The sequence below is a fragment of the Uranotaenia lowii genome, chromosome 2 (genome assembly GCF_029784155.1).
Source record: "Uranotaenia lowii strain MFRU-FL chromosome 2, ASM2978415v1, whole genome shotgun sequence".
NCBI lineage: Eukaryota > Metazoa > Arthropoda > Insecta > Diptera > Culicidae > Uranotaenia > Uranotaenia lowii.
In genome coordinates this window covers 91,037,158-91,047,090 of record NC_073692.1, presented here as the reverse complement: position 1 = coordinate 91,047,090, position 9,933 = coordinate 91,037,158, and the positions used below count along the sequence as shown (strand labels likewise).

The following is a 9,933-nucleotide window of genomic DNA, read 5'->3' as shown; positions in this document are numbered from 1 at the left end:
TATATGTGATTGATTCAACAATAAACTCAACAATAAATATATTAGATTAAACTACAATCGTATGTTTGATCTTCTGCATTCAGCAATAAGTAGAATACATTCAACTGTAAGGGTTTAGCTCTATAGTTAAGGATTTAACTTTTTTAACATATTTTTATGATTGATTTCATGACGCCAACTACAGATATTTTGTTGATGGTCGTGACAGGAGCTTGAAGATGGCCATAGTTTCCGTTCTGCTTGAGTGATTTGATGTCACCACCATGATTCGGGAATTTGGAAATCACAATTAATAATCACCGCGGTGCTACCAAAGCTTTTGCTTACCTTTACTTGTCTGCTGTTGCTGGTTTTGCAAAAAAATTGTTTTATTAATTTGTTTTTGTTCTGCTGCCTTTGTGCCGGGAGCTGTACAGATCTTAGCAGCAGAATAAAGCAGAACAATAAAATGCTGTTGCACCCGGCGGGGACAGACCCAAAGGTTTAAAATAAAGGATGAGAAATTCCCTCGCAGAAAGTTTCCTTAAAATGAAACATCAACCAACGGTTGAATCTTTTATATTTATAGTTGAATGCGTGGAATCAATAATGCAATTGAAATTTAATCTATCATATTTACAGTTTAATGAATAATGCTTTCATAGTTGAATCTTTTATATTTATATTTATAATTGATTGCAGGAAGTTAATCAGCAGTATTTCAGTTGAATCTATTACATTTATAGTTGAATCGATTGAATCATTATAGTTGAATCAATTGTACTTTTGACTGATTGCAGAAGGTCAATTAACAGTTTGTAGTTGAATCTATTTTATTTATCATTGAGTGCCTGAATTCAATTAAACAATTCTAGTGGAATCTATTAAATTTATAATTGAAAAAACAAAACATTAAAGTTGAATCTATGATATTTATAGTTTATAGGTCAATCAGCAGCATATAGTTGAATTTATTTTATTTCTAACTGAATGCGATAAAATCTTCTACACTTTGATGATTGATACAAATATCTGAAATTATTGGCACAACTGTCGACTCCGTGTGACGCCATCTTGAAATCAAAGATTGTATCTCTCACTGAAATTTAAAACGCCGTAAATCCCTAAAAATCACCAAAATCCCCACAATATTGTTATAGTGTGAAAGGGCAAAACTACAAGAGTCCAATTTTGCTTTCTGACGCCATCTTGAAATCCTAGTTGCTGGTTCCTCATAAACTCTAATATTCTTTAAACAATAAAAAATCACATGCAAGCTCCACAATATTTGTATTGAGTGAAAGGACTTGAGGAGTAAAAGTCAAATTTTGCTATCTGAAGCCAATCTAGATGGTGAATTCCGCTGACCTTTAATAATTTATTTATTTATAAATAAATTATTTGATAATTAATGCATATTATGCATATTAATGCATATTTTTTTTTTTTTTTTTTTTTTTGTCTGCGCTTGAAAACGATTATGATGTATACGCATTCTGTGAAACAAATTTGGATGAAACTATCAATGAACGAATGATTTTTCCTGGAACGTTTTCAACTTACCGCTGTGACCGCACATCTGTGAATTCAGATAAGATTTCCGGAGGAGGAGTATTGATTGCTGTGAACAATCGTTTCTCCAGCACAGTGATTAATGAATCGACCTGCAACGAAGAAGTTACCGTGAAAATACTATTGAGCGGAACTGAAATTTTTATCTGCTGCATCTACTTACCTCCTGGCTCAAGCTGTGATCGTTACTGTGCTCATACGGCAAGTATAAACGCGCTAGTTAATTATGCACCGGCTGAAAGTAAAGTGATGGTTATTGGAGATTTCAATTTGAAAAACACAACTTGGTATAGAGATAAAGAAACTGATCTTCATCTTTTGCCGAATAATGTTCGCTTACCGGAAGAAGTCGTCCTTGTTGATGATATGGCTGCATTGGATCTGCTTCAAGTATGTGGAATACCTAATCAAAACAATCGGTTTCTTGACTTGTTATTTACAAACGACGAGGAAAGCTGCCAATTAGAGAAATGCGTACCGCTGATACAAAACGAATTGCACCATACTGCAATGGTTGTAAGTGTCAATGTTGACAAACTGCATTACGCGGACACAGGATCGGATCAGGAAAACAAGGTAATGATTGATTTGAAGCATTTCGATGATGTAGCCGTTTCTCAATCACTGCTGGAGATTGAATGGAATAACGTTTTTATGTCGAATGAAGATTTTTGCGATGATAGCGCTAAACAGCGTGCTCAAAATATGTTCGAATTTTTAAGCAGTCTGGGTGTCTTCGATAACGTTGCTGAAAGTTCACGCTCCGTTGAAAGTTCTATTGATTTTAACGTCTTGTCATTCTACTATGTTGTTTACGGCATATTGCTAAAACATTGTAGAACATTCATAGAGAAACCGAATCGAACCAAATATCCGGAATGGTTCAACGCCGAAACAATTCGTCTTCATAAAGATAAGAAAAAGAAATATAACAAGTATCGTAGAAGTAAAACTCAGCCGGATAAAACTGCCTACCGATTTGCGGCCAATGCTTTCAACACCATGCATAGAGCCCAACGCATCACGTATTTAAACGAACTTCAAAGAGATATTCAAACAGAACCGAAACGTTTTTGGAAGTACGTCAACTCCAAACGTAAGACGAATTTAATCCCGAAAAATATTTCTTTCAACAACAAAAAGGCAAATACTTTGGATGAGGCTTCAGAATTATTCGCCGAATATTTTCGCTGTATTTACAGCGTTAACGATTTAAATACAGAACTACGATTCCAAGACGCAACCGAATTTATTCCTGAATTGACAGTATCGATCACCGACATTCAACGAAAAATTTTATTGCTCGATGAGTCCAAAGGAAGTGGGCCTGATGGAATTCCAAATTCATTTCTCAAAAAGTGCGTAACCGGCATCGAAGTGCCTTTGCAATTGCTATTCTCAGCTTCAATTCGTGAAGGTCGGTTTCCAAAACTATGGAAGATCTCACATATTTTACCGATTCATAAGAATGGTTCTAAACTGCCTGCTGAAAACTACCGTGGGATAGCAATTCTCTCTGCTATTCCCAAACTGTTCGAAAGCATAATTTACGACCAAATGTACCCATGGTTAGAAAGAAAGATGTCAGATTTTCAGCACGGCTTTTTGAAAAAGCGTTCAACAGTAACGAACTTGGCGGAATTCGTTTCTCGCACTACTCAATGGATGATGCAAGGATTACAAGTTGATACCATATATACCGACATGTCCAAGGCTTTTGACGTGATCGACATTAATGCTCTCCTGTCAGTTCTATGTAAAAATGGAATTACCGGTACTTGCCTGCAGTGGATTGGTTCATACCTAACAGAAAGAGTACAATTTGTAAAGCTTGGAAATGCGAGATCCAGCGTATTCTCGGTTAACAGTGGTGTACCACAAGGAAGTCACTTGGGACCCCTTCTTTTCATCACTGTTATGAACGAGTTTCCCGGAGTGTTGCGTGACGTGTTTGTTTTGATATACGCGGATGATCTGAAAATGTACCTTCCAGTTCGAGATCCCAAGGATTGCTTGACTCTTCAAAACGCTGTATATAGATTTTCTGAGTGCTGCAGCGCGTTTGGATTGAAAATTAATGCCTCAAAATGTAGCACGATAACCTTCTCTCGGAAGATGAATAACATCTTGCATGAATATCGTCTCGAAAACAGCAGTATCATTGCTAGAAAATCGTCGGTGAAGGACCTAGGCGTTGAGTTGGATGCGGAACTCAATTTTTCAAAACATATTGAACAAGTCGTTGCCAAAGCAAACTCCATGTACGGTATGGTAAGTAGGATTTGTCACGAGCTGGACAACCCTTACACCATTGTTTCGATTTACGTCGGCCTTATCCGAACTGCTATCGAATACGCCAGTATAGTGTGGCAGCCATACTACAATGTACATAAAAACAGAATTGAACGAGTCCAAAAACGATTTCTGAGATACGCCCTAAGGAACCTTGGTTGGCATGACGAAATGCCGGAATATCGCGCATTATGTATGCTGGTAGGATTGGATGCACTGGAAAATCGTAGGAAATCAATCGACGTGTTGTTTTTTAAAGATCTTAACAGTGGAAAATATTTTTCACCCTATTTGTTGTCACAAATCTCACCCAACGAAGGACGTAGCAGTTTGCGCAGTATAAGACCGTTTCAGCTTACAAACCGTATCCAGAACTACGCTCGGAATGAACCTATTTATCGAATGATGGCGCTCTACAACGCTCATGCTAATGTGATAAAGCTAGAAATGTCCAGAGAACAAATCAAAAATAGATTTAAGTTAGCGTATTCTTAAATAATTAGTTAAAACTAGTAAAGATTAAAGGCTGAAGCCTAGGATCAAATAAATAAATAAAATTTTAGTGATTCACAGGATTTTAAACTTTAACGGAAACGGCCACCTTTTATTTCAAGATGTCATCAGAAAACGAAATTTGACTTCTACTCGTTAAGCTTTATCACTCAATACCCATATTGTGGGAGTTTTATAAGATTTTCACTGATTTTCAGATTTTGAAGTGCAGCGGAATTTGCCATATTGGATTTCAAGATGGTACCAGATACCGAAATTTGACTTCTTCTTGTTAAGCACTTTAACTCAATACTCATGTTGTGGGGGTTTTTTATGTGATTTCTAGTCATTTACTGCATTTAAAGATCAGTGGAAGTCGCCATCTCGGATTTCAAAGTGGCGTCAAATAGAGGAACTCTACTTCTTCTTGTTTAGCTCTTTCTCTCACTACTTATATTATGAATGTTTGATGAGATTTTCAGTCATTTAAAACTTTGAGAAGGAAAGCGGAAGCTGCCATCAAGGATTTATGATGGTGTCAAGCAGCAATTTTTTTCTCCTACTAGTTGGGCTCTTTCACCCAGTATTCATATTGTATAGATATTAATACCACTTCCGGTGATATGAAGTATCCTGTTTCATTTTGGCAACACACCCAAACATTTTGTTGGCAAAATCAATCGCTTTTTTTCAATTAAATCTTCAAAAAAAAACTAATATTATCATCATTTACTTAATTTTTAGTAAATTAATGACCAATTTTAATTTTATTTATTTTAAGTCTTTTGTTTTTTCAACTTTATTGAATTTATTGTATTTCAAAAATTGTGTTTCAAAAATCATTATATAAGTTTCTTATTAAGCTCGAAAACAACTAAGAAGTCTTATCAAAAATGTGTAAAAATGGGAATAATCATTCAAATATGTGCAAACTAGCCTGACATCATCACTGTCAATAAATTTTACACTTTTTCATTGTGATTTTGACACATTTTTCCGTGATATATATAACTATCAATAATATGTATGTTTTTCACATAGACAATCTGTGTAAAACTGATTCTGCTGCAAGAGGAAGGCCACACAACAGAAGAGATGTTCAAAACCAACTTGGTTTGTTAATTTTTCGGTTCAGTTTCTCAGTCTTGAAAGTCCAAAAGCTACTTCCTCTGGAATGTATTTAGCATTGTTTTATTAAGTTATACACTTCATTTGTTGTGTTTTCCCGTTTCAATTCTGTTTGGGTACAATTCCGGAGGAAAGCCATAGAGTGGAAACCGCCGGAAGAATTATAAAATTTCAATGATCGAAATGACAACATTTGGAAAATGTTTGACGTTTCGTTTAGCCAGAACAGCTTATAATTTACGACGAAATTTCATAAAATATTCATAAAACGTGTTTGTTAAGCTTTACATACGATCCTCAATCTTTCGATGAGTTTTGATGAAAAAAAACTTTTTTTTTCATTTTTTTTATTATTGTTGAGGAATTTCTGAGTTTTGACAAAATTTGCTTGGATATTGCCCGGATTTTCGGTCGTCAGTTTTGAAATCAAATGCTAGAATTTTGACAGGTTTTTGTATAAAATGTGCTGGAAATATTCTAACAACCTTATGCTAATATAAGTGTTTTCAATGTTACAAATTTGATAAAATAAAGGCATGAAAAAAATAAATGAAATACGCATAAATAACGTTAAATTTTCTGTTATTTCCTTTCAATTTAAACCTAATTGATTTTGATCATAAATATCAACCCCTATCGTTACAAAAATCTGTGTAAATTTCTAGTACCGCATTCCGAACGAGATGGGTGTAACTTTCACGCTAACGTTTTCTTATCCGGTATAACACTATTGAGTGTTCGACCCTCAAACCCTGAAAACTTTCTGAACTAAATAAGCTCAAAATGTGTCAAGTTTGACACAGAAAAGTGTCAATTACGGTATCAGTGTTGATTGGAAACTGTCACCTTATTTTATTACGTTTTAAAAATCGAGTACTGCGTGCCTTTATATTGTGCATTTTAATATTTTTTTAGAAATGTCACTGGTGAACTGACAGCTGAACACAGACTTCCGACGATCTAGTACTCAACTTTTCTTTGTCGGAAGTTAGTCGGAAGTCAGAAGTCCGGACTTACGAAATAAAATTTAGAACTGGTACTTTAATAAAACCTAAAAGAAAAAAGTGTGGAAGAAGCTTCTTAGTTAATTTTTTGTTGGAGATTTTAAAGAGCATTCAGAACTCTTTTTAAACAACTTAAACAGTAAATTAAGTTAAAGCTTTATTAACGTTTTCAGAATAACCTGAAAACAAATGCTTGAATCAAGCATCTAAGCATTTTTTTTATGATAATTATAAAACAGTTATAAAACTAGCTGCATATAAAGTGCCATAACAAAACCAAAACAAAAATATCAAATGCTAGTTGGCGTAATCTGTGTTACTTGGGGTATGAATGATTCCAAGAATTAAAAATAAATCCACAAAAGAACAATTTCTCAGTGTGTTTTCGATTTCATACAAAACAAATGTGTTTTCCTTTTATATTTAAGTTTAGAAAATCTTTTAAAATTGATATATTTGTCCCTTTTTTACAGATCCTTCCTATCTACAGTTTTTTCATTTGAATGTTTAGTTCACTTTTTAATGCATTGTTTTTGTAGTATTAGAGGAGTAACTTTGAAGCTACAGATGTTTACCTGGTATCTATAAGCAACAAATTTTTTTACTTACAATCGGGTATATCTATTTCGTTTTTTCTATGTAGATGACAAGAGTTTTTGAAAAATCTCTGTTACTTACTTTTTTACAGACTATAACTCAAAACCAATTCTATCAGGTACATTGAAAGAGTTTGATCAAGCTATCGAAAAACAATTAAATATTCTGCTTCGTTTCCCTCTAGGATATTTATACTCGTATACATTTTTATTTATAATAAGAATTAGAAACCATGTAAACATTGAGAGGAACATCAATTAACGATCGGCTAGTTTTATAAATGATGACCAAAATTATCTATTTTTTATCCCCTTCGAAAGAGAAAATGAAACATATCATAACCTCTGTGCCATCCTATACATGCCTTCGTGTACAGATCAAGGGTCGCTTATTCTGAAGTTGCGGCTTTTGCAAGGAAACTTTGTTACTCTGTTCCAAGGGAATTTCCAACACCGAGAATTTTCTGAGAAAAAACTATAAAAAGAACTAAACGGCTTCCGATTGCCAAAGACTGTAATTATCTGGTCCGAACTCACACATTAGTTAACGGTTTGCAAATTTTTGTTGCAATCTCTACCGAACTGTAAGCTACCAGAAGCCAATGCGAAGCATTCCGCCTGAGTAAGCCAATCATCTTCGAAAACCGACAACAGCAGCGACCGGAAAGTAAATAATCACCTTTGCCGGCACCCACCCACATAATTGCAGTTAATCGTGTGAAAGCGGAAAGATGTTTCGTATAAATACCGTCGAATGATTTTCTCTCACTTGTCCTGCTGCTATATTTCATTCCGGACTCCGTGAGCTCCTGTCATCGCGTAAAGCCTTCCCTGATCCTCGGTAGATTTTTCTGTGTAGCCTTTTCTTTTTGGTTGAGTGTCGAGAATTTTTGTCTGAGCCCGGTGTTGGTTCGGGTGTGAGTTTCCAAGCATGTACCCTAGCCAGCTACTAAGTCATGCCAAAGCACACACCTACATCAACTTCAATGTCGGCAACGACGAAACCAAACACTCCGGGCCAGCTGGTCGAGGTAAATGTTTATTAAATATTCAGCATCGTATTAAAACCTACAGTTTTCCATGAATTTTTCATCAACGGCAAAATTACGAAGCGGCCAGTAGTGTGGTGGGTGAATGAAGTATTTTTCTGCTGCATCGTGTTTATGCTAGGTTTGCTGCTGTCAGGTGTTTTCATGCTCACCATTCGGCCTATTTATCGGAAATCGACCGGCCGGCCAAAAGTGCATCCGGTAGGCTGCAATACGTCAAAACTATCGTTAGGTTATTGCTGTGTTTTGCCGATGGTTGAGTGGTTGGTGTTTTTGGATGGTTGAGAAGGTTGACACGGTCAATGTGCCACAGAATGGTTGGTTCAAATGTAGTAATTTGGCGCTGTCTCAAAATTTGTAGCTTGCTGGGGTTTTAAATAGTTTAAATAGTTTAACGAATATTTCATTCGACTAAAATTGCGATAAGCGGTATCCAATCTAATGCTGAATTGATAATTATGATTTTTGAACTTTGAAGACTTGAATTGCGATTAAAACAGAACGAGCACCCATAGAAGAAGGTGCAAAAATCTAATGCCAATTTGGCAAATCTCTGTGCCAAAAATGCGCTGAAAAGTGTACTCAACCTAAAATAATATGATTGGAAAGCACTACTGGCATAAAGACTCGAGCTTCCAAGCAAAACGATGCATGGCCACTGCAGTAAAGCGAAACAAGAAAAACATTATATGGGATTTTGAAAGCTTGTTGATGCCGGTCCAGCAAAAAATCTTATACCGATAATTCCACCTTCAAGGAAGTTCACTGTTGTTGTTAAGTCTGATATGTGGGTGCATGAATAACAGTGATTTTTGAGATCCTTGTGTATTTAGTATAAATGATGATCTAGTTATCAAAATGAACTAACCTTTTAATTTTTAAAATTTTACAAATTGATCAATAAAAATATCTTCAGTATCTACAGAAAAAAGTAAATTTTAAAAGAGTGTTAAGGGGAAGGGTGCTGCACACTGCTCCCTTTCTTAACTTATTTCTTTTCATTAAATAAAATCAGATGTTACTTGAAAAAAAAAAATTAAAATTAAAGTAGAAATTAGAATTTATTAACCCATTTTATAAATAAACTTATTCCAATATTCTTTTAAAAAACAATTGATGATAGGAAGGAAGGAGGGGGGCTACCTTACAATTTTTCTTATAACTCAAAACCTTATCAAGATATTGGGACCAAATTTTTGGTATTTGGATACGAAAAATATTTTTTGATTATTTGAGACCCCTTTCTCTTTCCAGTGAGGAGATAAAAGGGGGGCAGGGGGACTCTTTTATATTTTTTTTCATAACTCAAAAACTAATTAAGCAAATGAAACCAAATTTAGCATGGGCGGGTATTTGGGAACGTGATATGTTCTAATGATTGTTTGAGACCCCTTCCTTCTTCTAACAGGAGGAGGGCGGGGAGATGAGGGGAGTTTCATACAATTTTAACTGAATAACTCGAGAACTACAACAGCAAATGGAACCAAATTTGGAATCGAACGATATTTGGGTACGAGAAATGCTTCTAAAGTCTGCTTCATTTAATATTGGAACACAAACAATTGCGTGTAGTTCAGTCATTTATTAACGAATTTGTTTTTCATACAAATGTAGCATTTTCTTTACTCTTTCATAAAAAAAAATTAAAAAAAATTATTCATTGCTGTTTCGAAGAAATTCTCGTACTTTTCCCGTAATACGGCACATTAGGCGGCGCACACCCTTTTCGTCCACCGTTTTGGCGATTTGATTCCACCAGTTCTTCATTTGAGTCATGTTCCTAACAAGTTTTCCCTTTGCCTTAAGCCTCCGCTTCGTGAT

The 9,933-nt window shown here is 35.1% G+C and overlaps 1 long non-coding RNA gene across 1 annotated transcript; it reads right to left on the bottom strand.

Moving 5' to 3' along the window:
• Nucleotides 1-1,590: 1,590 nt before the first annotated feature.
• LOC129745217 (uncharacterized) lies at nt 1,591-2,152 on the bottom strand. Its single transcript, XR_008737099.1, has 3 exons — nt 1,892-2,152; nt 1,715-1,786; nt 1,591-1,643 (listed from the first exon to the last, which is right to left on the bottom strand). It is a non-coding gene; the product is annotated as an uncharacterized LOC129745217 (long non-coding RNA).
• Nucleotides 2,153-9,933: the final 7,781 nt, after the last annotated feature.